At 44.9% G+C, this 15,070-nt stretch overlaps 1 non-coding gene across 1 annotated transcript; it reads left to right on the top strand.

The window, feature by feature from the left end:
* Positions 1–3,261: 3,261 nt before the first annotated feature.
* LOC149456224 (small nucleolar RNA SNORD82) lies at positions 3,262–3,327 on the top strand. Its single transcript, XR_016313941.1, has one exon. It is a non-coding gene; the product is annotated as a small nucleolar RNA SNORD82 (small nucleolar RNA).
* Positions 3,328–15,070: the final 11,743 nt, after the last annotated feature.

Below are 15,070 nucleotides of genomic sequence, written 5' to 3' on the forward strand. Positions count from 1 at the left end.
GGCTTTCTCCACGAGAGGGACAAGGGGGTGGGGGGGTTGGTGTTGGTCGGTGTCCGTGGGTCGGACGATGTTAGTGTTGCCTAGGGCAGCACAAAACCTAAATACACCACTGGGTGGGTGGCCTTCTTCACCATCTTACTACCACATATAATGCCCCAGCGATTTGACGACAATTCACACTATCAGCCGATGTAAATGGAGGAGCTAAGGACTATAAAGGTTTCCTGACACCAACAATGGGGTTATGTAACTAGGACAGGATGGTGCCACTTTCACACACCCACATCCTGCTCTTGGACAATCCACATTTCCATGTTCCATGGCAATCAGGGTGAGGTGACCTAAGTTGTGAATATAAATGCTGAGCATCTTTGTGAAACTCTTAGACAGACTTTCTCAAGAGTTTTACCCGAGGAATCCTTGAAATAATTTTCAGGTTTCAGGAAACCCTTGCTAAAATTAATTAATTGGTGATCGGTGGGCAGAATGCTCCTTACATTGGTGGCCTGTTGGAAGAATGGCCCTGACATTGGTGGCCGGTGGGAAGAACGGCTCTCGCATTGGTGGCCGGTGGAAAGAACGGCCCTCGCATTGGTGGCCGGTGGAAAGAACGGCCCTCGCATTGGTGGCCGGTGAGAAGAACGGCCCTCGCATTGGTGGCCGGTGAGAAGAACGGCCCTCGCATTGGTGGCCGGTGGAAAGAACGGCCCTCGCATTGGTGGCCGGTGAGAAGAACGGCCCTCGCATTGGTGGCCGGTGGGAAGAACGGCCCTCGCATTGGTGGCCGGTGGGAAGAATTTTGCCCCTTTTAGTGGTAATCATTTGAAAGAGTGGCCCTTGCATTGGTGGCCAGTGGGAAGAATTTGCACCCCCCTTTTAGTGGTAGTCATTTGGAAGATTGCCCCCTACAATGGTGGTCAGCAGGCCACTCTTACAGACTGTTAAAAAGATCTTTGGTGTCCTGCCGTTGGCTCTTCAAATAGGCATTGGGTCCAGAACTATTCAGGCACCATCAGATTCAGCCACAATTCAAAGGACTCTTAACCTCTGGAGGAGCCCCCAGGGTTCCATGGAACACTGGTTGAGAATGGAAGGTCTTGGAACCGAAGAAGTGGTTTTGTCGTGGCGGAGTATAATGAGGGTGGAGGAGGAGAGAGTAGTCTGAATTGGGTCGTGTAGTGCCACCACAGGCCATGGTGCAGTATAATGAGGGTGGGGGAGGGGAGAGTCATCTGAATTGGGCCGTGTGGCGCCCACACAGGCCGTGGCGGAGTATAATGAGGGTGGAGGAAGAGAGAGTAGTCTGAATTGGGTCGTGTAGTGCCACCACAGGCCGTGGTGCAGTATAATAAGGATGGGGGAGGGGAGAGTAGTTTGAATTGGTTTGTGTAGCGCCCTCACATGCCATGGCGGAGTATAATGAGGATGGGGAGGGGAGAGTAGTTTGAATTGGGTTGTGTAGCACCCCCACAAGCCGTGGCGGAGTATAATGAGGGTGGGGGAGGGGAGAGTGGGCGTGGTGCAGTATAATGATGGTGGGGAGGGGAGAGTAGTCTGAATCGGGTTATGTGGCGCTCACACTGGCTGTGGCGGGGATTAATGAGGGTGGGGGAAGGGAGAGTAGCCTGAATTGGGTTCTGTAGCGCCCCCACAAGCCGTGGCGGAGTATAATGAGGGAGGGGAGAGTAGTCTGAATCGGGTCGTGTGGCACCCCCTCGGGCTGTGGCGGAGTATAATGAGGGTGGGGGAGGGGAGAGTAGTCTGAATCGGGTCGTGTGGCGCCCACACAAGCCGTGGCGGAGTGTAATGAGGGTGGGAGAGTAGTCTGAATCGGGTGGTGTAGCGTCCCCACATGCCGTGGCGGAGTGTAATGATGGTGTGGGAGGGGAGAGTAGTGGTGTAGCGCCCCCACATGCCGTGGCGGAGTGTAATGATGGTGTGGGAGGGGAGAGTAGTCTGAATCGGGTCATGTAGCGCCCCCACATGCTGTGGTGAAGTAAAAGTTTGGTGAGGGAAGGGAGAGTAGTCTGAATCGGGTTCTGGTAGCGCCCACACGCACGCATTTCTTCACTCTTCAGTGGGGCGCCTCCATCTCACACCGCAGACTTGCTCTGCCAGGCAGCCAATCACCTCCACCACCCTCCAAGGTCCCACATGACAACATCTCTTCTTCTCTTTTCGTTTGTTGCTCTTCTCATGTCATGTGGTCTTGGTGGACTCACCAGTGATTGGTTCTGGACACCAATTGGTTCTGGACTCACCAGTGATTGGTTCTGGCCTCACACCCCCCCCAAGGTGTGCACATAGCCTTGGTAGTAAGCCGTCCCTCAGCTGATTACCATGGTGTGTCCTGTTCTATATAAACCCTTCCAGGATCTGTGCGGGTCACATCATGGAGAGCCCGTCCATTTCATTCCCTTTATTCCTAGACGTGTCTGCTGTGATGTATGTGTGGATGTATTATTATGAATAATGTATACCTCTTACACCGAATACCGTACTCATACATTACACACAACCGCTCAGCCCCCATCCCCAGATCACACACCAACATACCCACAATCCTCTGCAACATTTATGCAAATGAGAGGGGCGGGGACTTTGCAACCTACCACTCAGAAAACGGGGGCGTGGCATCAGAGCATGGGGGCGGGGCGACAAAGCTTTGGGGCGGCATCTCTATGTCCTCCCATTGAACTTTTTAGAGGGGGTGGCTTTCACCTCCATAAATGTGGGGGCGTGGTACCTCTCTAAATGAGAGTGGGGAAAAGACCGAAACTCCGCCTGGGGGGAGGAGTATGGTGTAGAACTCTTCGAGGGGGCGGAGAAGAGGCGGGATCAGAATCCTCATCTGCCGTGATGGAAGGGGCGGGTCTCCACCTAGGGGGAGGAGAACAGGAGGCAAATCATAGAGAAAGAGGCGGCGCTCTGTGGGTTGAGGACACCTGAAGTGACAGGCTGCCCTCTTTTCTACTTCCGGGTCACCTCTGTTTCCATGGCCGCGCCCTGGGATTACAGGGGAAGGAGACATGGACATAGTGGATGGCTCCTCCCACTCTTACAATACTAGATATCTAATAGAGAGATGGTGTCACTGAAATTTGGTTTGGTGTGTTAATGGAATTCTATTCTTTACATGAATCTGAAGAAGAGAAAAAACCTGTTGCCAAGAAAGCTCCTGACAAAATGCCTCAAGGGAAGAAACCTGGAAAGGAGGAGTCTGAAGAGGAGGGTAAGCTGCCTGCTGTCTTATGAATTGTTGGCACAAATGATGAACAATTTTGGGACTTAATACTGATCTTTGATGACTGATGTTTGCTGATGTGCCATAAATGTGATAACTTTGTTTTTAACATGCAATGGAGATCTCTTTTTACTGGAACTTTTATTTTTTTTTTACTTGTGTAATGAAAGAAAACCTTTTGTCAGATTTTTTTTTTTTTTTTGCCGTCTGTGTCCCCGTTGTAGAGATTCAACATTTTGTTGCCACCAAAACATGAATGCAGGAGACCTTTTTCTAATGGGGGCACGTTTTCCTGTGACAACTGTCTGAGAGGATATCCTTCACATTGGAAAGATATCTCCTCTTCATGTTGAGGCAACATTGAAGGAAGTGAAGGGAATTCTCTGACACAGATGGTCAATAAATGTAACCCTCTCCTCTTCTATCCAACAGATTTAAAAAGGGAAAAAAAAGCCTTTTTGCTCTACTTAACTGCATTGCCATATTTAACCACTTCAAGTCTGGACACTTTTACCCCCTTCCTGGTCCAGGCCAATCTTCAGCTTTCAGTGCTATCACACTTTGAATGACAATTGCGCGGTCATGCAACACTGTACCCATATGAATTTTTTAGCCTTTTTTTTAGACAGATAAAGCTTTATTTTGGTGGTATTTATTCACCACTGGGATTTTTATTTTTTTTGCTATGTAAATGAAAGTCCAAAAATTTTGAAAAAAGTGTTTTTCTTATAAAATTTTGCAAATATATATTTCATCATAAATCTTGGCCAAAATGTATTCCGTTATCTTTCTAGTAAAAAAAAAATCCCAAATTAGTTTATAACCAAAATTATAATTTTTAAACATTTTTTTTAACTATTTAATTTTTTTATATTTGTTTTTTTACATACTGTCACTCTAGGAGTGGAGTGTCACCATGGTGACACTACTTTTTTTTTTTTTTTTTTTATACTTTACCAGGAAATTGAGCATTTGTTTTCATTAGTTTTTTGCTGAAAAATATTTAAAAAAAAAAAAAAAAGTTCATACATTAAAAAATTTTTTTTACCTTCTTAAAATATTTTCAGGGTTTCATGTGCATTTTTATGTACAAATGTGCGCAAAATGTTAAAAAAATTGGCTCTGGAAGTGATGTGTTTAGGAAACATTATTCGGGGCGCTGGATGTATGCTGGACTCTTGGTTTTCTGGCACCTATAGACCTTTGTCGTGTACTATGCATATCCAGATGCAGAGATTATCGAAAATGTCAGGAAATCCATATTGGCTGTGTGCATTCCAGTTGAGAAAATTTGAGAATTCTCACCTGGCAATATAATGGCCCTTCTGGGGTACAAGTGTCAAGAAAATTTCAGTTGAGTTTTCTCTTGTCAGTAGTATTAAGTCTGCAAGTGTCAATTTCCTTTAGGTTTTCCAAAACATATGCGGTCAAACCTAAACTTTCAGTTTGTATGCAGTCAGGAAGGCTCTTGCGTGTCTTAGTTGAAGGTAAATCTAAAGGAAATTGAATAGGAAAGTTGTGTAATGTATGGCCAGCTTTAGCCTCTGTTCTGCAGTTGCCATGGTGCTGCGCGTGTGATTGGTTATAACACCAACCATTAAATGGCTTGACAGTTTAGTTGAAAGATGCAGGCAACTGTGACAGTTGTTGTCATGGGATGCTCTGAATGTCATTTATGTGAAACTGTTAAATCGGTGTGTGTATATCTCTGCTTTAAGTTGTGTTCGTATAGTAGCATAATAGCGTTCCCTTGGGTCTCTGGGACAGATAATGAAGCTGAAATTCCTGCTTTACATGCTAATTCTATTCAATGTTGGCCATCATTTCAAAGTTCATGCCATATTTGCTAATGTGTATTTGGTATTTCTGGTTAAAATCTTTTTTTCTTTTTTTTACTCCTTTTGTTAGATTTGTCAGTATTTGTTGCAAATCTGAATTCTGCAAAAGATTATGATGAACTTAAAAATGCTCTGAGGGAGTTTTTTCTGTAAGAAGAACTTGCCAGTGCAGGATGTTCAGATTGGAGCCTCCAAGTAAGTATTTCTTAAGATAACGTGCTGAATAGGCGCCCTGTGCTGCAGCTCCTTCACTTGCTCTGCAACTGCATGCTTCTGCTGGTTCACACCTATGCAGTTTGCGTTTCTGCAGTGCTTTTTGCGGTGTGTTTTTGTACATAAGGTTTTTTTCTAGTTGCTAGGAAGATTAAACCAAAAAAATGCATTAAAAAAAATGCACTGCATGCTTTTCCGCATTGTCTCCATTGAAGACTATAGAACCGAAAACTCAACTTTGCGTTAAAAAAAAAAGTCCCTGACCCTTTCCAAAAATATATATACCTGTGCTTAAATCCCAATAGCTTGTACATGCATTTATCCATCAGGTGCTAAAAGGGATGTAACCACATATTAATATTAATTACACCCCTTTAGCACCTGATGGATAAATGCATGTACTAGCTATTGGGATTTCAGCACAGGTATATCTTGTTTGTTGTATTGTTGGGTCAGTAGCCAGACCTGAACCTTGTAGCTCTCCCCCATTGTGTCTTTTCCCCTATGCTAGCATTGTGTCCACAGTAGCATTTGCGTCGGCAGAGCAGAGTAGGACTGGCCATAGAGGGATTACTTTGACACAGTTGGCCAGCTTAAGCATGTATTGCAATATGTGTGAACTAAATATCCCTATTTATTGCATAGTCTGCTGGAAAGGGTATATACCAGTGTGCAGAGGGTCCTCAGAATTTCTAGTGTTAATATGTGGTTACACCCCTTTAGCACCTGATAGATAAATGCATGCACTAGCTGTTGGGATTTGAGCACAGGGATCTCTTGTTTGTTTGTTGTGCTGCAGCTCCTTCACTTTTCCATCTCTACTGCAGGAGGTTTGGCTATGTGGAGTTTGCTACTGCGGAGGAAGTGGAAAAAGCCCTGAAATTAAATGGAAAGAAGGTTCTTTGTTTTGTGATGAAAGTAGAGAAGGCCAACACTCCTGCAGAGAAAACAAAAAATGCAGAGAACATAGGATAGGATCTGTTTGTCCTCCCATATAGTACTTTTGTTTTTAAATTGATCCGTTGGCTAGTTTTTACATTTTCATAATATGATTATATATTAAATGTACACATCTAGCCTAATAGCAAGCAAGAATAGGTCCTGTGTATCTTTTGGATTCTAATTGACTTTAAGGCATGGATTGTGAAACTCTCTGTAAATTAAAGTCAATTACTGCTCACTCTTTGTTCCCTTTATAGTGATGCTGTTATTGGGGGGACCAAAAAGATGTTGGCAGCCTGGTTGTTATGCTGACACACTGTTTTTAATACTTAATCACCAGTTTTAATAAAGTGAGCAGATAAGGAAGGTTGGGGTTCAGTCAAGCCCATATTTGCATCCTTGTTTCAACAACACATTAAAAACACATTACTTTATTAAAAGCATAAAAACTGGCTAGTCACATGGTACAGGTGCTAGATCGCACCAGATATATGCGCAGTTAAAACCTGCAATACTCTTGTATGAGCAAGCAAAGGAAACTCCACTCCTCAAAAGTAACAATGTGGTTGTAAGGACAAGTTTCCTTTGTTATGCTTTTAATAAAGTAATGTGTTTTAAAGGATAAAGCACTATTGTGTTTTACTTGTTTTTTTATCATGTATGCTGAATGGAGGAGGAAAGATTAAAGGGATCGGTGATCTTTGGAGGAAGATTCCATTTTCAGGATACATCTGACCATTTATGTCCACCTCGAGGGACACATAGTTTTTGACCAAACTATATGTGAGGTGAAAAACCCTGTTGAGGGCACATCTGGCGTTTGTGGTGGAGGATTGATATTGCATGAAGATATGAAATTGTGAAGTTTGTTTCAAGTTGAAGAAAAACATTATACTTGGAGACTTTTTTTCACATAGGTTCACTTTTTCTTTTTTCACATATGTTCACTGTATTATAACATAATTTGTTTGCTATCACATACTAAAAGAAAGCGCGGAACTGTATGTTTTATGAACTAGTGGATGTGTATTGGATTTTTTCTGAATGATAAGGATATTGTTTAGTGTCACAAAAAAATCCGGCCTCCTCCTTCCCCTTACAGCCGACCAATCCTCTCCTTTTTAGTAAGATGTTAAAGAAGTGACACTAAACTCTGGTTGAAAAAATATATCCAATTCAAATATGTGTTCTTAAGCCAAAAAAAAGTCATTAGTGCTCTCAGACCCTGCACTGTCTGCAGTCTCCGGTCATCCCCTGCACTGTCCGCAGTCTCCGGTCATCCCCTGCACTGTCCGCAGTCTCTGGTCATTCCCTGCACTGTCCGCAGTCTCCGGTCATCCCCTGCACTGTCCGCAGTCTCCGGTCATCCCCTGCACTGTCCGCAGTCTCTGGTCATTCCCTGCACTGTCCGCAGTCTCTGGTCATTCCCTGCACTGTCCGCAGTCTCTGGTCATTCCCTGCACTGTCCGCAGTCTCTGGTCATTCCCTGCACTGTCCGCAGTCTCTGGTCATTCCCTGCACTGTCCGCAGTCTCTGGTCATTCCCTGCACTGTCCGCAGTCTCTGGTCATTCCCTGCACTGTCCGCAGTCTCTGGTCATCCCCTGCACTGTCCGCAGTCTCTGGTCATCCCCTGCACTGTCCGCAGTCTCTGGTCATTCCCTGCACTGTCTGCAGTCTCTGGTCATCCCTGTACTGTCCGCAGTCTCTGGTCATTCCCTGCACTGTCTGCAGTCTCTGGTCATTCCCTGTACTGTCTGCAGTCTCTGGTCATTCCCTGCACTGTCTGCAGTCTCTGGTCATTCCCTGTACTGTCTGCAGTCTCTGGTCATTCCCTGTACTGTCTGCAGTCTCTGGTCATTCCCTGCACTGTCTGCAGTCTCTGGTCATTCCCTGTACTGTCTGCAGTCTCTGGTCATCCCCTGCACTGTCTGCAGTCTCTGGTCATCCCTGTACTGTCTGCAGTCTCTGGTCATTCCTTGCACTGTCTGCAGTCTCTGGTCATCCCCGGCACTGTGTCCGCATATGCTGTTACACAGTTAATATTTCTGTTAATGTACATGAGAATTCATATAGTTTATTCTTTGTACCATTTCATATGGACATTTCTATAGTTAGTTATATGCTGCCACCAGTGGCCTTATTTGGTAATGCATTTGTTTTTCATATTGCCTCCTGAGATCTATGACACAGTTCCTTTGTATATGAAGCTCCTCCCTTCTTCTTGAGTTCAGAACTTCCTGTGTCATGGAGGCAGCTAACAGTCCACATGTAACAGGGACACATGTATTCTGCATAGTACGCTACGGAAAGTATCATCTTTTGACCGCATAATACTGGAAACCATTCATTCTGCTGTATCCTGTTTCACATGTACAGAATAAAGCAACTTCTGGATGAACACAGTATTGGTGAGTTCAAGCTATCTGATAAGGATTGTCCACAGTGATTATATCTGCTTATACAGGCTAGGCAGAGAGGTCTCACAAGGGATAAATCGCTATCACAACAATCTGAGTCAGAATAGTCAAAAGATGCATAGAATCCCTACAGCCTGCTGTGTATATGTGTGTGCCTAATCTGCAATCAAGCTCAGTGCCATCCGCCATCTTGCAAAGCACATGGTCGCACAAGCTTACTGCACTTTATGTGAATGTTGAAAACTGTTTCTCTGCATTGAACTGTGTTACCCCACCTGTCTAAGCTGCTGTTCGTCGTCTTAAAGAGACAGTACCAATTTTTGCAGAACAGTAAAAAATGTCTAGACAAGGCTCTGAACACTCCTTTATGGCCGAACCAACACAGATACATCATTCCTCTGAACCAGCAGACGTACAGGGAGCAGATTCTGCAGACATTCCCGGAGAGAGCGTAAAACCCAAACGTACAATAAAACCGACACAGAAACTCAGGGAAAACTATGAAGCCACTAGAGATGAGTTCTCCAGTAATCTGTCAGACCTCTGGGACCGAACTTCACAATGCATGTCAGTTCTGTCACACTTTAAAGATCAACCAGCTGAGTTAAGAGACTCTACTCAGCTTTCTTGCAGGACTCTAATATAGAGGATTCTTCAGCAGAACTGACCAGGACTGATGCACTAAACCAACAAAGGGATCTTGCAGTGCAAAATGCTAAGTTTAAAGCAGAACTCTGCATTACTCAACTGCAGGAGACCAGATCTCACAGATCCACCTCAACCAAGCGCACTGCACTTTCTTCTAGATCCTCTCGCTCCAGAAGTTTGACGTTAAGCGATAAGCTAATAGAGGCCCGCGCTGATGCTGAATCAAAAAAGGCGCAAAGCTTTTTTACCAGAAAGGAAGCAGAGATAGAAGCACGCAAGATAGCTCAGCAAGCAGAGATGGAAGCTAAAAGCAAAGCTCAGCAAGCAGAGATGGAAGCTAAAAGCAAAGCTCAGCAAGCAGAGGCAGATTCCCAAATAAAGATTCTGCAGATGGAAGGGGAGGAAGCAGCTTCCCTAGCAAGGCTGAAAGTCCTTGAACAAGCAATGGGACAAAGTACTAATTCAGACTGCCTTATCCCAGCAGAACTGGAAGATCCAGTTGAACGCACCAGTGAATACGTATTAAAGCATAACATGTGCGAAGATACAGAGTCATCTCCTGTACCTCCTACTAACAATACTGTTCTGACTCTCAACACAGAGACCTCTCAGCTCCATATGGCTAAGCCTCTTCAAATCTACAACACAAGTACATCTATGCAGCAAACCACATCAACTCCTGCCAAGAACAAGGTGACTTCCAGTGACAAGTCGCAGCTCAAGCCACAGCCAGCACAAGCCTTAGAGACTACACCACAGTTAAACGCTCATGCAACATCATTTTACCCTGGTAAACCTCACCCTACATCACCAGAGAACTTTCACACCCAAGGGGTTCCACAAGTTACTTTGGCACCAAAGAGTGAGAGATCAGACTTGAATGACTTTGCCAGATATATGATTCGCCGTGAGCTCATTAACACCAGCCTCTCAAGGTTTGACGACTGTCCAGAGAGCTACAGGGCTTGGAGATCAACCTTCAAGGCTGCTATTGCTGATCTCAACCTTACTACTAAGGAAGAACTTGATTTGCTCATAAAGTGGCTGGGACCAGAATCTGCAGATCGTGTTAAAAGACTGAGAACAGTACATGTTGACCACCCAGACGCAGGTCTTGTTGCTGCATGGGCAAGACTTGAGCAAGCCTACGGTAGCTCTGAAGCCATAGAGAGCGCTCTATTCAAGAGACTGCAAAACTTCCCAAAAATAGGAAACAGAGACTATCGCAAGATCTAAGTGACCTCCTCATGGAGCTAGAGTTGGCAAAGACAGACCCACGTCTATCTGGACTAAGCTTCCTGGACACCGCTCATGGTGTCAACCCAGTGGTGTCTAAACTGCCATACGGCCTGCAAGAGAAATGGGCACAACAGGGCTCAAGGTACAAAAGAGACTATAACGTATCCTTTCCTCCATTCTCATACTTTTGCAGGTTCATTAGTGATCAAGCCTGGATGAGAAACGATCCCAGCTTCAGCTTCAGTGAACCAAACTTGCCTGCTTCATCCTCATCATCATCAAGGTATGATAACACAGCAGCTAAACGTAGAAACTGTACTAAAGCAATATCTGTTAAAAGGACAGACATCTCACCCTCCACAACCTCGCCTGCTGACCAAGGCATTGTGGATGTCAGAGATAAAGACCCTAATCGTCAGTGTCCTATTCACAAGAAGCCTCACTGTCAGAGCCTGGAATCGAACCTGGGCCTTCTGCGGTGAGAGACAGTGTTTCTTCTCGCTGAGCCACCTGGAATGCTGGACAGCTCCCTTGACAATTCTTTGGATGATCCTGCCTTTGCCCTGTTTTGTCTTGAACCTTGAACTCCTTGCTCCTCCCATGAACTTCCTATAAAAGCCATGTCTCTGCACTTCCTGGTTGCCAGATTATTGTGCCTTACCAGCCAATATCCTGCTTACTGTTCCTGCTGCTGTCTTCATCTACGTTACCGACCTTTGGCTTGCTACTGACTACGATTCTGCCTCATCCTATCTACTACCATTGGTGACCGACCCCTTGGCTTGTGACTGACTCCGCTTCTGTTTGATCCCTGAACTGTTTGATCCGCTTTTGGTTTCCAGCCTACTCATTCCCTGGTGGGGTGATCCTGAGATCTGCGACCTGGCATTCACACGCAGCCAAATCCATCTCCACCATTAGGAGCTCTGGGGAAGACCGGTGGATGCTTAGACCCCGCACCTCAGGTGAGCCTGCGTCATTCCCAGGGTGGGCCGCTGGTGTACCAATCCTGCTGGTTTCAGGTAAGCCTTACAACTGCTGTAGCAACTGGTCTCTGAACCTGACCTTATATCGTGACACTCACCCTCTTAAGAAATGTCGTGGGCTTAGGGCAAAGACTTTACAAGAGCGCAGGGAGATTCTCCAGAAACTTGGAATATGCTACAAGTGCTGTGCTTCTTATAACCACTTTGCTAAAGACTGTAAAGTTTTCATCAAGTGCACAGAATGCGGTAGCGACGGACATGTTACAGCCATGCATCCTACTCCACTTCCAGACAACCCGCAGCAGCTACCTACCTCAACCCCTGTCTCAAATTATGGCGGGGAGCAACAAAGTCATGCTCTAGCCAAAAGTAATGTTTCTTCTTCATGCACAGAAGTCTGTGGAGAGGGACTGGATCACAAATGCTGTGCCAAGATATGCCTAGTCAAGATATACCCAAAGGATCATCCTGAGGAAGCTGCTAGGATGTATGCCATAATAGATGAACAGAGCAACAGATCCCTGGTTAAGCCTAAATTCTTTGAGATCTTTGGCTTAGAAGGTCACGCCATACCGTATACTCTCAGAACCTGTTCTGGTCGTGTAGAGACCTTTGGCAGAAGGGTCGATGGATTCATGGTCTCTCATATCAAGGATGGAGAAGGCATACCCCTCCCAACATTAGTTGAGTGTGATCAGATACCAGACGAAAGAGGAGAGATCCCTACTCCAGAAGCTGCATATCATCATCCTCACTTAAGACACCTTGCTGATGAGATTCCTGCGATGGACAAGAGTGCTGAAATCTTGGTCCTGCTAGGAAGAGACATTCTCAGAGTACATAAAGTACGCGACCAATGCGATGGACCTAACGATGCCCCTTATGCACAAAGACTTGACCTAGGCTGGGTAATAGAGGGCAACGTATGCCTGGACAGAATGTCATCTCAGATCCACTCCTTCAAAACTTACATGTTGGGAAATGGACGTGCATCCCACTTCAAACAGTGCCCTTACCATTATGAAGTAAAGGAGAAGCCTCTTGACATCATCCAAGTACCTGATGTTACTCCTGTTCTTTGTGATGACAACCTAGGTACCACAGTGTTTTGTATTACAAGTGATGACAACAAAATAGCCTTGTCAGTCGAAGATAGGGAGTTCATCAAAATAATGGACGAAGAATTCTTCCAGGATGAGTCTAACAGCTGGATCGCACCATTACCTCTTCGTGCTGCAAGGGCCACACTCCCAACCAATCGTGAACAGGCTCTATCCAGATTCAACTCGCTTCAACGAACACTAAAAAACAGGCCTGAAATGAAGGAACATTTCATCTCTTTTATGAAAAGGATCTTTGACAATGATCACGCTGAACCAGCGCCACCACTTCAAAGACACGATGAGTGCTGGTACCTGCCTTTCTTTGGAGTGTATCATCCACGTAAGCCAAAACAAATCAGGGTAGTATTTGACTCCAGTGCCAAGCATCAAGGCGTATCCCTGAACGATGTTCTTCTCACTGGCCCGAATCTAACCAACAACCTTGTAGGTATACTTATGAGATTTAGAAGAGAACCAGTTGCCATAACTGCTGATATTGAGCAAATGTTTCATTGCTTCATTGTACGTGAAGACCATAGGAACCTCCTAAGGTTTCTGTGGCACCGTAACAACAACATGGACAATGAGATAATTGAATACCGCATGAAGGTACATGTTTTTGGAAATAGTCCCTCACCCGCTGTTGCAACATATGGTTTACGAAGGACTGCCCTTGATGGAGAAAAGGAGTATGGTGCGGATGCTCGACACTTCGTTGAGAGAGACTTTTATGTTGACGATGGACTTAAGTCTTTACCTACAGACGAAGAAGCCATAGACCTGCTCCAAAGGACACAAGGTATGCTTTCTGAGGCTAACCTCAGACTACACAAGATTGCCTCGAATAGTGTCGCTGTTATGAAAGCCTTTCAACCTGGCGATCATGCCACTGGGTTTAAAGATTTAAATCTTGGGATGGACATGCCACCTGTACAGAGAAGTCTGGGCCTACGGTGGGACTTATTAAAAGATACCTTCGGCTTTCAAGTCGGCTCTGCAGACAAACCATTTACCAAGCGTGGTGTTCTGTCGGTGGTGAACAGCTTATACGATCCATTGGGATTTGTGGCTCCCATCACCATACAAGGTAAAGCCTTACTTAGACAGTTCTCAGAGTCTATTAAAGATTGGGATGCTCCGCTGCCTACAGACAAGCTTCCAAAGTGGGAGTCCTGGAAACAATCTCTACATGCCTTAGATGGAATCAGTATACCACGCTGTTATACCTCAGCTTCCCTTGCTACAAGTCAGAGAAAAGAGCTTCACATCTTCTCAGAAGCATCTGCCATAATCAATTCAAGACCACTTGTTCCAGTTTCTACAGATCCAGAGACCCCAACTATCCTTACCCCAGCTACTCTACTTACCCAGAAGCTTAGGTCCGTTCCTGTTCCACCTGGAAACTTTAAAGCAGGAAATCTGTGCTATGACCAGTGGAAGCGAGTACAACACCTCTCCAACCTCTTCTGGAATCGTTGGAGAATGGAGTATATTTCTACTCTGCAAGGACGCAGAAAATGGCAACGCCTGAACCCTAACATTAAAGTTGGAGATCTCGTTCTGCTGAAGGACCAGCAAGCTAAAAGAATCGAGTGGCCTATGGGACTCCTTGTAAAGAGCATTCCTAGTGATGATGGCAAGGTACGCAAGGTGGAGGTGAAAGTTGCAAGACAAGGGACTGTAAAGACTTTCAGCAGACCTATCACGGAACTTGTTCTGCTCTTGCCCTTTGGAGAATGAACTTGCTTGCGTATGCTGCTGGATCCAACCTGTGACTTCAAGAAGGAAGTGTCTTGAACTTTAATTGATACAACTTGAAGCCTTACGTTATAATTGTTGCACTATATGCATGTTCTCTTTTTTATGTCTTTCAGGTCTTCAAGACATCAAGCAAATTGCACTGTTGTTTATTTGCAATTGTATAACTACCGTTATAGTTTAAATAGTGACATTTACAATGCCAGACGGGGAGTATGCTGTTACACAGTTAATATTTATGTTAATGTACATGAGAATTCATATAGTTTATTCTTTGTACCATTTCATATGGACATTTCTATAGTTAGTTATATGCTGCCACCAGTGGCCTTATTTGGTAATGCATTTGTTTTTCATATTGCCTCCTGAGATCTATGACACAGTTCCTTTGTATATGAAGCTCCTCCCTTCTTCTTGAGTTCAGAACTTCCTGTGTCATGGAGGCAGCTAACAGTCCACATGTAACAGGGACACATGTATTCTGCATAGTACGCTACGGAAAGTATCATCTTTTGACCGCATAATACTGGAAACCATTCATTCTGCTGTATCCTGTTTCACATGTACAGAATAAAGCAACTTCTGGATGAACACAGTATTGGTGAGTTCAAGCTATCTGATAAGGATTGTCCACAGTGATTATATCTGCTTATACAGGCTAGGCAGAGAGGTCTCACAAGG

The sequence above is a fragment of the Staurois parvus genome, unplaced genomic scaffold (genome assembly GCF_062004578.1).
Source record: "Staurois parvus isolate SC_StPar_1 unplaced genomic scaffold, SC_StPar_1.0 ptg000368l, whole genome shotgun sequence".
Classification (NCBI taxonomy): Eukaryota; Metazoa; Chordata; class Amphibia; order Anura; family Ranidae; genus Staurois; species Staurois parvus.